The sequence below is a fragment of the Mus caroli genome, chromosome 15, assembly GCF_900094665.2.
Source record: "Mus caroli chromosome 15, CAROLI_EIJ_v1.1, whole genome shotgun sequence".
NCBI classification, from domain to species: Eukaryota; Metazoa; Chordata; class Mammalia; order Rodentia; family Muridae; genus Mus; species Mus caroli.
Genome location: NC_034584.1, coordinates 47,541,762 through 47,555,408, shown reverse-complemented (window position 1 = coordinate 47,555,408; position 13,647 = coordinate 47,541,762). Strand labels below are relative to the sequence as shown.

The window sequence follows — 13,647 nt, the reverse complement described above, 5'->3', positions numbered from 1 at the left end:
AGTCACCCACGGCAGGGGTCTAGGAAGGGAGAGTAAGAGAAAGGGCCTCTCTTTTTATGGGAGGTGAGAGTCTTGTTGGGTCAGATAATTAGGTAACAGTGTAAATATATAATTAAACAGGGTGGTTGTGAAATGGAAATGGAGATGCTACTTTAACAATTCCAGTGTCTTTAGGGGGCTGGAGAGTTGTCTCCTGTGATTCTTTGATCTACTCCAGAACAATCCCTTCTGTTTGTGATCACGTGCTGTCCTTTCTGCTTTCTTGAAGTAATGATTCTGCTTATATTTTATGATGACCAAGTCTCTGCCTGGTCTCTGTTGATGGTCTCAGAACCCAACCATTACAAAATGCCTTGCCTGTACCTTTCAGGGGCTATTTTTTTCTATTCTTTGCAGATAAGGAATCTAAGCCAGAGAGGTATGTTTGTTTTTGTTTTTGTTTTTGTTTTTGTTTTTGTTTTTGTTTTTTGCTCCAAATGAGCTCTGATTAATTTCTTCCTCTTTTTGATTTTTGGCCCTTTGGTGAGTGTGACAGAGTGTAGACATGTTGTATTCTGGGAAAAAAAGAAAAAAAGACTTGGAATTTCACCTGGATGGCTTTTGTTTGTTTTTTGTGGGTTTTGTTCTGTTTTTTTTCCCCCCTACTTTATAGATTGTTGGGCAAGTTGCTTAACCCTTCAGAGTTTCTAGGCAGAAAAAAAGTAGATTATAAAGACTGAGATATTTTCTGTGCAATAGATAGATGGTCAGTAAGTGGGAGCTTTTGTGTATTGAAAATACTTAGGATGTTGCTACGTTTTTTTCCACCAAACAAGACCTGTTTTAACTGTACAGAAAGGGCTTGTTTCTGTCTTGGTAGGCTTTTAAAATTATTGTACGATATATGGATGTGTGTTATAAGTCTTTCATGGAATATTTCTACCATGGATAGATGGGAGGATGGATAAGGAGACAGATCTCAAGCGAAAGGTATGGCTTCTCAGTCATTAATTGAAACGTCCCCTTTATAGCCTGACCTTCCACTGGTAAGCACCCAATTTGTTGTCTTCGGAAGAAAATAAACAAAACTACGGTTTCCTGTGGTGGAGATATTAACAGTAAAAAACTCACCGCCTCATTATCCTGCCTTGTATTCTAGACAACATGAAAGGACTTTGTAATATAGTGTCAGAATAAGCAAAGAACTATGTAATTTTACCACATATTAATACAGTGTCGCCTGAAAGGTGCTGTCATTAGTTGGCAGTCTATAAAAATGGTCCCCTAGACCAAGCACTGGCAAAATTATGTATTCTTCAATTAGTTATTCATTCTAAAGGATGCAAGCACTGACAGACAGTGGGAATTGCTTACCTACCAATTTACAAAATTTGAGTGACGGAATCATTTGCAGACTAAAGTGGCTTTTTAGTGACACTATTTTTATTTATTTAAATTCTCACTTTTTTGCAGCTTAATTTTCTTTACTACACCTACTTGCACGATTGAAATGAGGGGCTGTTTTGTTCATAAAAGCTACTTTTCTACAAATAAATTAATTTTATTCTGAAAGGGTCAGGATCCCAAATCGAGGTTTTTATAACAGGCCCTGGAGCACCCACATCCTGACTGTTTTATACGGTTTTGTATTTTGTATTAGGTTATGCATCTTGTGGAAAGTCTCTTGCCCCTTACTGAAGCGTGGACCCCTTGAATTCCTTTTTGAGTGGCACTGGGGAGAACCACTCCACAGGTTCGCTTGATAGTGGGTAATCTCAGTTTAGTGCATGCCAAGGGAATGTCCCAGAATTAACCTTACTCTCCTTCCCCGCCCCCCAACTTCTTACTTGTGTTTGGATTATTCATATTGAGTCTAGTATGGCATTTTGTGCAGTATGACAGATAATGTCTCCTAACTCTGTTGTGGTGTTAGGGTAATTAAATTCGCTTTAGCTGTTACCATTTATTACCGATGTTTGTTGATCCAGAAACCCAAAACGGGTGTGAATTCTTTCTCTGTGAATCAGTTTCAGTTTCTCATAGTGATTTTCTAAATTCTTGGTTAAGGCCCAATTAATTTCACCTTCTGATGTATCTAAAAGTAGTCTTGCTTTAATTTATGCTAGCATGTTCCTTTTTGCAAACGTTACTTTTATTTTATTTCATTTGAATGTATATTTTGCTTTACATGTGTGTTTGTGTATACACAAGCAGGCAGTGTCTGAGGAAACCAGAAGACAGTGTCTGATGCCCTAGAACTGGAGGTGCAAGTTGGGTCCTTTGGTGATAGAGCAGTTAATGTTCTTAATGGCTGAGCTGTATCTCCAGCCCTTAAAATACCCTTAGACCAAAGATTCGTTTTATTTTGAGGATATTGAAACATAATTGTACTGGAAAGAATTACTCTTATTTTCATAGATATCTTTTAAAATAGACATATCCTTCTCTCTGTTTGTGTGTGTGTGTCTATCCTGTACACACACACACACACACACACACACACACCACTGAAGTTCAGCCACAAATCTAAGGTTTCTTCTGTAAGCACTTTAAACTTGGACATAATTAGTTACATCTGCTATTGACTTCCCTTTACACAAGACCACACTTTTGCCTAAAAGCCTTATTTTCATGGGTAAAAGGGGTTTGTGAATCTACTTGCAGGAGTATTGTTGTACGCTTTCTGTATTTGTTCTGGGGTTATAGCTCCTCTTTACAGAATATTTGTATTAGTGCATTGTTCTTAGAGGCAGGCTTTCGGCCTGTCTCTTCCTAGGACCACCCTGTTGTATTTGGCATGCTGTAGAACAGTAAGCAGAGAACAAATCCTTAAATGATGTTTCAGCTAGCTCTGGTGTGGACTTCACTCTGGGGGTGAAATTGGCTGCTCAGGTTTTTTTTTTTTTTTTTTTTTCTTTCTTGGTGTCCATTTGGTTCCTGCAGCCCTCTATCCAAATAGTGTTGTTTATGTCTCCTTCTCTGCCCAATGGGAAAGCATCGAGAGGAGAGGGGGTTAGTTCTGTAAGACTGTTCTCTAGCAGGAATTCTGGGATCACTCAGGTAAAGAAGAAGAAAGGAAAACCCAAATCACCCGTACTTAGTGGTTAACATGTAAGACTGCCAGGTTCTAGTAGAAGAAAATTCAAACGAAAAAAGCGAGGTGTATGTCCTTCTGTCCTATGATACTGATCACAGTAAGTTGTGGCTGAGTACAAAGAGATGGCTTGCTTTAGTACACTGCCTTTCCCAGGCTCTTGTTAGTTCACATCAGTTGTTCCTTCAGGATAGTCTCTCTATTCTGGCTATGTCTATCTGAATCTGATCCTGCTCTGAGCCAGGCACTGGGCTAGAGGGAACATAGGCACCTCAGAGAAGAGGACTTCTGCAACCCATTCTTTACTCAGAGCTGCTTCTAAAAGGTAAGAGTGGAAGCTTGCTAGGCTAACTTATGCTTGGAGCAAGCAAATAACAGACACAGAAAAAGTGTCATAGATTGCTGAAAATAGCTTTCCAGGAAACTCAGGAGAAACATTTTCCCACTGAATAGCAAAATAAGTATTTCCCCACTAAAGATTGTTTTTAAATTGTTTTGAGTTTGCTATTTTTCAAGCACATGAACTTGAGATTACGTGTGTGAGTGTGTGTGTGTGTGTGTGTGTGTGTGTGTGTGTGTGATATTCTGATTCACAATAAGAGGCAGAGTTTATCTGCATTCAGATGTTTTGAAAGTTTACAAATTCTGGGTTCCATGTTCTCTGGCGATTGCTGCATGTGCCTGTTAACATGTGGCTTCAGAAGTAGAGGTGACTTCTTTTCCTTGATGTAAATGGGCACTGACCTTTTCAAGTTTGTTTCAAGGTTCCACAAAAAGTCTGGCCACACAGTTTGAAGACCATTGGGAACTTGAACTTTAAGATACTCTTGAATTCAATGCAGAAAGAGATGGTGCCCATCTTGGGGAGTTAGAAAAAGATGGGTGCTATTATTGTCATTGCAAATGCTTTCCAGCCATGCCACCACGGTTAAGTCTTGGCATGGCAAATTGACCCTTAAATCTACCCTTGATCTACCCTTGCAAAACTTGAAGCATAAGTCTTGTGAATAACAGGGCAGTACAAACGTCAAAGTAAAACAGCAGAAGTAGCCAGTGCTATGATAATGTCTTTCTGATTTAATGAGCATGTCTGAAAACTAACCAACGTTTAACTCACTTTATTCTTACTGAGATAGGATCTCGGCATAGTTGCTTGGCAATTTTAGTAATTGGAGAAGTATGATTGCCATTATTTCAATTACTGTCGACCTGACCACTGTTTTTGGTCCGGCACGGATATCTTTGTTTCAGTGTGCTTTCTATGCTCCGTGCTTTCTTTGTGCTTTCTATGAGGCTTGGTATGCGCAGTCTGAAGCAAGGCTCTGTCCATTTGCCTTCCTGCCCTTGGAGAGTTCGCTATGCCTCCAGTAGAGCAGTGGCCTTTCCTGTCAAAACCACTGGCCATCTAGTGAGTACCACAGAGCTTCTTCTGTACTGCTTCTTCCTGCTTCTTGCTGAGGAATGAACAGGTAAAGTAAGCCAGACAACTGTGCTGTGATAAAAAAAGGTATGGTCTGACAAATGACTATACCTCCCCCCACCCCCGCCCCCGCCCCCACCCCCGCCCCCAACCCCGCCCCATCAGGTTGGCTTTGCCCTGGTTCCTATGATGGTGGCGTCCTGAGAGGGCAATGGTGGAAACTGCAGGGCTTGTGAACGCTAGGCTTGTGAGTCCTGGTGGCGCATTTCAAGTAAAGCCTCATGGCCAAAAGGAATCACTGGACTTATGGGGAAAATTACTGTGGCCACACTGCAAACAGTCAGTCAAGTTATACTAAATACACATGATACAGAGAACAAAACCAAATATGACAGTGAAGAATCTGCCCCACTTCTGCAGCTCCCCACTGCCTCGTTAGCAGGGTTGGGACAAATGAAATGTTGTAAAATGTCTTCTTACTAAATTTCATTTTCCAAATTCTTTACATATACAAAAACGCTTGAATTCTTAAACAAACAAACAATCCTGGTTTTTGTGTTTGGGTTGAAATCTGAGTGACAAATTTTCCCGCTACAGGAATTCTAAACGTGTAGATTCAAATGCAGATTTTTTTTTTTTTTTTTTTTTTTGCTTGAATGCTTTAGTAGGGTATTGCAATTTTTACAGCATGTCCCAGATTCACAGATTCATTTGATGAAAACCTTGAATGATGTTTACCGTTTAAAACCAGAAGAGAAGGGAGAGAATTGATAACACTTCTCTTTGGATAGAACTTGGTGAGATGATGGTTTTTTTTTTTCATGTGTGTTGCTACAACTTATCTTTATTTTAAATTTGATTTGTCCCTCTGCCCACTTCGGAGCCTCTGGAATGATAGCGATTGCCTCCAGAGGATTGAGAAGTGTTTTCAAAGGCTCCATCTGGAGGCATATTTAAAAGCACGCCTTACAGCATGTGACTGCACAGGGCTCTAGTCTTAATGAATGCACGGTGTTCGCTGTATAATACTAATAATGCAAACTCCAACAAATTAGTCCTGTGAGTACACACATGCAGGAAAGGCTTTTTTCAATTTGGCTGGTTCCATAGGCAGGTCCAGTTGTAAACTGAAGGTCAGAATTTGTAACTACTGGTACCTTGTTTTTTTTGTTTGTTTTGATTTATTTTTCTTTTGGCTTGTTTTTAAATAAAAAGTCTTCTAGTGTGTCACAATTCAACAGCACAGAGTTCCTACAGAGATGTAAAGCTGTTCATGGTAGGTAAGGACCCCAACCTACAGAACATCTGCATGTGTCTGGAGCATCAGGTGATGTGGTTGGAGCTTGTGGCCCTTGCCATGGTTCAGTCTGTCCTTGCATGATTTCAGTAGCCCTGCAGTGAAGCTTAGGAAAATGCTTCCTGTACTCCTGTGGGAGATAGAAGAGTGTTAAGGAGAGGTTTCTAGTGAACATTTCAGACCTTGTTACTGCGTACACCTTTCATAGAGAAACTTCCAGATGAACTGCCATGGAATGTGCCAGTTTGTGATAATTCTGAATGATGTATGATTGCCATGATTAGCACTATAGTTCCTAAGCAGATACACACGTCTTTGTTTTTAAAAGGAACCTGATTTTTTTTTTTTTTAAATTTAAAAAAAAATTTGAAACTGCCACTGCCAGTTGTTTAAGCTCAGTTGTTTTTAGTTCGTTCTTTCCCAGCCCGGACCCCCAAGATCTTCAACCTGATATCTATTTGCCTCTGCTGGCAAGTTTTTAAAAGTAGTTCAGATTAAGAAATAAAAATAAAGGCACACTATGGTGGTGCACGCCTTTAATCCCAGCACTTGAGAGGCAGGGGCAGGTGGATTTCTGTGAGTTCAAGGCCAGCCTAGTCTACAAAGAGAGTCCCAGAACAATCAGGGCTACACAGAGAAACCCAGTCTTGAAAAACTGATGAATGAATGAATGAATGAATTGCACAGAAACAGTCACCTGCCAAAGGCTTGAGTTATTTTCCCTTGGAGCAGAGAAGAAATACTCTGTATTTCTGCTTTTCGGATATGTACTCTTAAACTCTGTAAACGCACGCATCGGCACTATGTGAAGTCTCAGATTTCACAGTGTCCTGGTTAGGCGATGCTTGGTGGGAAGGACAGGGTGAGTTACAGAAGCACATTAGGCAGAAAAAATTGTGTGTTCTTCTTTTGGCAAGCAGGCCAGTGTGTTTCCTACAGCCTAAATGTAGGACTATTTTTTTCCTCACTCAAGGATCCAATTAAGCCTGTTTCCTGTTTAAGGCTCGGTGTACCTATCTGCCCTTTTCCTGTTTGAGGCACAGCTCTTTTGAAATTCCACCCTAATCATTCTTCCCGGTCACCTTTACTACTGCCAGCATTGCTCAGCAGAGATGTCTCATATCTGGGGTTGTTAACCTGCTATTGCTTCTGCTTGGAATACCATGACAGCTCCTTCCCTTTTTCACTAGCTGGTGACCTGGTGTTCATTTACATAGACTCACATCAAACACTCCCACATTGTAAAGTCCTGGGCTAATCAGGTGGGTAAGGCTAGCTCCTCCCCACCTTCCTGGTCCCATTCATGGTCTTTCTGTTCAGCATCAAGCACCAACATTGGGAAGTACATGTTGTCTCCCTGTCTCCCTCTGTAGGTGACAGCTTATTTTCCCTTGGATGTCTTTCTAGGCAAACCAGAGTGTTATCTATAGTGCTGTTTAATTATCTATTGAACAAGCCAGTGTCCACACAGTTGAGCAGGTAACAGACAACCTTTTCATCTCACGACATTTGTGTCCCCCTGGGAAAGATTGTTGAGCGGTTACAGACTATTATCTAGGAAATGAGATAAAGTCACCCAACAGGTGTATTTCCAGTTTCTAGAAACAAGTAAATGCTACCTACTACTTAGTGTCTGGTGACTCAATTCCTTCCTTCCTTCCTTCCTTCCTTCCTTCCTTCCTTCCTTCCTTCCTTCCTTCCTTTCCTCTCTGATTTTTTTTTTAAACTTAGCACACTTAATTCGATTTATGTGTATGGCTGTCTTACCTGCACATATGTCTGTGTACCAGCTGCATTCCTGGTGTCTGTGGAGGCCAGAAGCGGGAACTGGAGTTTACAGATGTTTGTGAGCTACCAGGTGTGTGCTGGGAATTGAACCTCTGCTCTCTTACGTGCTGAGCCATCTTTCTCCCGTGTTTGTGTTTTTAAGCTTTAGCATGACAGACCATTTTCACTCTGGAAGTTTTTAGTGGAATTTCTTTTACTATCTAAGGAATAACACTTTGAATTGATTTTAAAGTTATATCTTTTTATTTTACCTGTATGAATTTGCCTGTACATACATGTACCAAGCATACCACTTGTGTGCACTGCCCTTGGAGGCCAGTAGAGAGCTTCTAGTATCTTGGAATTGGCGTAACAGACAGTTGTAATCCACCATGTCCATGCTGGGTCTTGAACTCAGGTCTTCTATAAGACCGCCAAGTATTCTTAGAGCTATCTCTCTTCTCTATACTTTCTGAGTTTTGAATCTCAGAAATCCCATTCAAGATATTTTCTCATTCGACCTACTCAGTTTTTAAATGTGCAAAGTAAAAGTGATATCCTTTCTATTAATTTATCTTGTAGGGGGATGGAATGGGTGTGTTATATGATGTATAAAGCCTTTGTAAAGACAAACAGCTCTGATTATTGTGCATTTAAAATCATCAAATGTGTTTTGGCTGACCAACTTAACATGAAAGTGTCCTGCTTAGCAGGCCTCATTATAAATGATTGGCAGGCAGCTTAATCTTGAGGTTCAAGTTGTGACTGAAGTACTTTTCAAATTATACCAGGACATTCTTAGCCTGATAGAGGGGTGTCCTGAGGCAGCCATGGGGTATTTATATATTGTACGTTAGTCATTGACCTTTTTAACGTTTGAGCATTTGGGTAAATAGCTTGGGCTGTTGAACTTTGTAGGATACAAAGTGTTTTTATGAGTATATAGAGAGACATTGATTCATAACTGATAGGCAATTTTATTAGCACATTTTCTATGGGATGTATTTCTTTAACCCAAGAAAAATACCCGTCGCCTCCCTGTTGGAAATCCTTCATTTTCAGGTCTTTCTTTGATGGAACCACTATCAAAGAAATCTCCCTTCCTCTTTTGGTTGAATATGCTTTTAATTTTGGAATGGGCCTTTTTAAATGTTAAGAATGAGCCAATTATAATACCTCAAACCATGGCTGAATGTGTTTTCTTTGCCATGCTCAGACTGGCTAGAGCCCCTTCACTAAATCCTACCAACAAAACACATCCAGTGTGTTTTAGAATGTGTGTTGTCAGGTGAGAGACCCGGAGCAAGGCTGAGGGAGGTAACTCACTCTCCGAGCCACTTAAGCTACAGGGCACTTCTGTGCCTGCCTGTTCAGGGCTCTCCTGTTTCAAACTCAGGCACCTCCTGTGCAAATCACATTGTATGTTTGAGCAGCCATTTCCGTCTCTGCTTTTACTTTCTCATGATGTAAAGAAACAAAATGACACTAGGCAGAAACTTTGGAATAATAGAAAGCAGAGCTCTCTTCCTTAGACTGCTGTCCCTGGTGAAGAGTAGCAGAGGCTCTGCCACGTGATTCTGACCAGAAGAAGCAGCTGGGCTAGGTGGTGTTTCAGCTTGTTCCTTGGCGTGTTGATGCAGCCCTTAATTGCTAAAAGTACAGACCTCTTTTTAACAGACTCTTTTAAGGGAAGGGCCGAGCTGCAGCATGACCCGGAAAATGGAGGCTTTTAAAGCAACAGGGAATGTAAATGGCCTTCCCCAACAGAGGTCACTCAGATCCGTTCCTCCAGCTGAGGAAACTTAAATGCTCGAGGAAGGCGAATGTCTGTCTTCCAAAACCATGGGGATCAATGTCCTAAGAGTGAAAGCGGGGAGCTTCAGGGTTTTTTATTTTTATTTTTTAAATTTATTATTTTTTGTGTCTGGATATTTTGCTTCCTAGTATGTCTGGGCGTTATGGGCCTGTAGTGCCCCTGAGAGCCATAAGAGGGGGTTGGATCCTGTAGGGTAACCCCTGGTAGTTGTGAGCCATAGTGTGGGTGTCAGTGATCTAACCTAGGTCTTCTGGAAGAACAGGGAATGCTAATTAATTGCTAATTAATTCCCTGCCCCTGCCCCCCATAGCTGCAGCTTAAATCTTCTCAAGGTAGAGGCAGGTTTTGCCAGCTCAGAGTGGCAGAGGAGATGCTCTCCATAAAGGAAAGGGGGTGCGGGGAGGGAGGGGGGCTAGAATGAGTTGTCAGAAGCTGGTGTTGTGGAATTGAAGGACAGCCGCCCAACTTCTAAAAGTTAGGGCCAATTGGTGCTTTTTAAAACAACCTCGGGCTAGACTCAGTCTGCAGGGTTTTTCTAGGCTCCATCCTTGATACCCCTGGTATCCTACCACAGAAAATCTAAGAAAATTTGTGTTATCTTTTCAACAAGAACATAACCTCCAAGAAAAAAGCCATTTATTTATAAATACTCAGGAATTATTTGTATGTCTTGCAAAGTGTTGGAAGCTTTGTAATCTTGTGTGTGTGCGTGTGTATATGTGTGTGTGCATGTGCATATGTGTGTGTGTGTGTGTGTTGAGTAGCCACTCCTGGTGACTCTGATGCTTGTGGGTATCTGCAGTGGTTCCCCAGGTCTGCATGTGCTAGAGTCATAAATGCAGGGCTGTAGAGCTGTGTTCTTTATGGAACCATATTTTAGTCCCAGCATCCTTTTGGATTAGAGTGCAAGTTTTTAAATCCGTGGAACAGTTAGTAGGCTACACAGGCTCTATGCATTGAGGTTTTCCCTCTGTTTTATCCTACTTTTCAACCAGGTGCCAGTCAACGAAACAGAAACATGCCGAGTATTATGGGATTAAAGGATTTATTATAGAAATTGGCCCTTCCTCAAATATGAGAGATGCTAGGGGAAGCGAAGGTGCTGCGGGGGAGTGTGAGGATTAGAGGAAAGTTCACGCAAAGCCCTGGAGTAGGGGTGGGCAGGTCAGAAGTGGAGGCTGCTGAGTGGACCACAGGGGATGGGTACACAAAGTCTCTGAAGTCTGCTGTGCCTCCTCTGTGCAGTTCTCAGCATGTGGCCTAAGCCAGGCCAGTTGCTGATGGGCTGAGCCTCTGCCCTTCAGCTGGGCCCTTGGACTGAAAGGTGGGGAAAGAAGAAGGGAAGGGCAGGCTGGCAGCTGCATCTTCTGGGGAGGTGGGGAGGGGGGTGCAGAACCTTACTTTCCCTTTGCAAATCATAGGAGGGCAAAGTTCAATACCACATAACCCACGGCTAAGAAGAACCATGCCCTTAAAACTACCCCTGAGAGCTGTTGGCTCTGTCTCCTGGCCTCACTAAAAATAATTAACTGTTCTTAAACTTAGGAGTGAAATAACAGATATTTTGACTGCTGGACAGGCCACAGTAGGCACTTTTCTGTGACTCTGCCCTGGACAGGCCACAGGACACACTTTTCTGTTTAGGAACCACCTAGGCTTTCCTCCTAGCATCTTATCAGCTGATTATATGCACATCGAGATTAATGATTTTCATCTGACTTTCTTCCTGGAAAAATTGGGTCTGGAGGATTGTGGAAATAAAGAAGCAAAACTGGATAGAGAAACTTTGGAGTGTGGACTGACAGACAGGAGCTTAGTTCAACTTTGCCTTGAGTTAAAAATAAGGAAATACACAGATAAACACAGACACACGGTCTCTCTTTCTCTCCCCACCCCCATCATAATAGATTCATTTATCTATGGTTATATCTAGTGATATATTTATCTGAGTTTATATTCACTGCAATTATCCAATCTGTTTCAATGGGAATTTTACGAGTATTTAACTTACGTGTAATTAAAAAATATTCTGTATCAGATAGTTGAGTAATCTTTCGAAAGATGGTCTAGTTGCTGAGATTGCCAGTCTTTGTCTTTCCAGCACGTAAGAAACACAAAAAGCAAACTTAACATGGTTTTGCCTCTTTCCCATCAGTTGGTGTAAAAACTGGCTTTTCTCTGTTTGAGGAGATGCTGGGATAAATGTAAGCTCCCGGTACCTAATTTGCCACCCCATTACCTGACCACAGTGTTGCCAGAGAGGTTCAATCTCTGCAGGAAAGGGAAGCATATTTGTAAGTCTGTGGCTGGAGCTGGCAGTGTTTGCCAAAGCCGAAGCTGCTCTTTGGTGATACTTCAACTTTTTTTTGAAATATTGGCTACTTCTCCTCCTTGACTGGTAGCTCCGGTGGCTGCTGAACAAGATAAGGTAAATTGCTTTCAAACCATAGGGCATTAATTTGGAAGCCCGAGAGCAAGCGCAGAGGCAGGTTTTCCCTCCTCATTTCCTACTGCTGAAACTGAACGCTTTATCGCTGACTCCCAAGTTCATGGATCCTTTTTAGTAAGCAAGTGTTCCTTGTCGTAAACACGACCACCGGCTTTCCTCCTTATGCAGTGTGTTGTCTGTGTCTGGGTCTGTATGTGGACAGAGCAGAGAGTCGTGTGGTATTGCTATATCCCTATGAGGGTGTATCCTTCTGAAGCTATTAAATGACAGGCAGAGGTAGTCGTTTGAGTGGGTGCAGATCATTTGAAGATTTTAAGAGAGGAGAAGATGTGAAGTGTTTTGGTGTGAATGTGTATGCGTGTGTGTGAGTAGCATGAACTAGACTGGGTAATTGTAGTACGCGTACACTCAGATAAAATGTTTTGGTGTGAATCTGAAATGACCCCATAGGTTCGGCTTGTGCGTGAGTCCTTAGCTTGGGGAGTGGATTTGGAGGCTGTAGAGCCTTTAGAAGGAAGGACCTGGCTGGCGGGAGGCCATTAGGAGTAGGCCTTTGAAGGTTGTACATGCTTCTGGTTTTGGAATGTTCTTTCAGACTTGTGCTCTGGCCTATCAAACCATTCTGGAGAAACTGCTACCACACTCTCCCAACAATGGTCATGGCTGCCCCTAGTAGACTTTCATGACCGTGATGCATGGAATCTATTCTGAAACCAAGAGCCAGGAGAAACCTTTTATCTCCTACATTGCTTTTGTCATAGCGACAAGACAAACAATGAAAATGACCCCTAAAATGCTAGTTATTCACATCCTTGATGTTTTGCTGCCCCAGGCCAAGCATCCCCCGTGGGAATTCTATGTTGAGACAGAATGGTTGCTCTATAGCTATGACTAGCCTTAAACTCACAATGGATACACGGAATCTGGCCTCTAAACCTTGCTGATCATCTTACCTCAACCTCTTAGGTGCTGTTAGTGCCTTAGAGAGGCACCATTCCTGGCTTGGAAGATTGCCTTTTTAAGGACTGCAGGAAACTGGTCATGACCCAGGTATATCTATATAAGGAATGGGCACTGAGCATTCAAGAACCCATAGATCTCATTTCTTAGTTTACTAGATGCTTATGGAGAACCCGTTAGGCACTGACCATTAAGCTGGGCACTGAGGATACAGTGGTGAGGTAAATAGCTGCCCTGTTGGAGCTTATCATAGACTAGCTGGGGAAGAGACAACAAGCAAACAAGTATTTCAATAAACATATACATTAACTATGGCAGATGCTCTGAAGGGGAGATGGACCATGGGAAGGCTGGAATAAGAAAGTGTGCATGATATGGCAGGTGTTCAGGGGAGAGATACTCTGGGGAAGGGTCATTCTGCCTGCCCTTCAAGTCTTTGATACTATACCCTGAATTCTGCATGCTGTCTTCAGAAAGGAGAGCATCTCTGAGGGCGGCCCTGCCCTGCCTCTGATCTTGGGAAACAAAGCACATCACCATGGCCATTTGTTAACAGGACTTAGTTGGCTTTCTTTCTGAGGAACATGATGTCTTCCCGTGTTCTTGAACTTTGCCTGCCAAACCTAGCAGGCCCTGCATTCCCAGCCTAAGGTTGGGAGTACACAAAGTTCTCCGCAAGCTGCTGTGCCTTAGGAGCACCCTTGACAAGTGGTGCCCTGATTCTATCCCCATCTAGTTAGAGTGCTTGCTAAAGAGGAAAAGCTTCCTGCCTGCCTGAGCCACCCTCCCAGCACTTTTCCTGACTTCCTCACAGACAGCCACCTGAGGCGAGTGACAGAGCCAGTTTCTTCCTCATTCACGGTAA

At 42.3% G+C, this 13,647-nt stretch overlaps 1 protein-coding gene across 1 annotated transcript in view; it reads left to right on the top strand.

Annotated features, from left to right (window-relative positions):
- The window catches only part of Ext1 (exostosin glycosyltransferase 1), a 278,195-nt gene that overhangs the window by 40,030 nt on the left and 224,518 nt on the right, over positions 1-13,647 (top strand). The window lies entirely within an intron of this gene.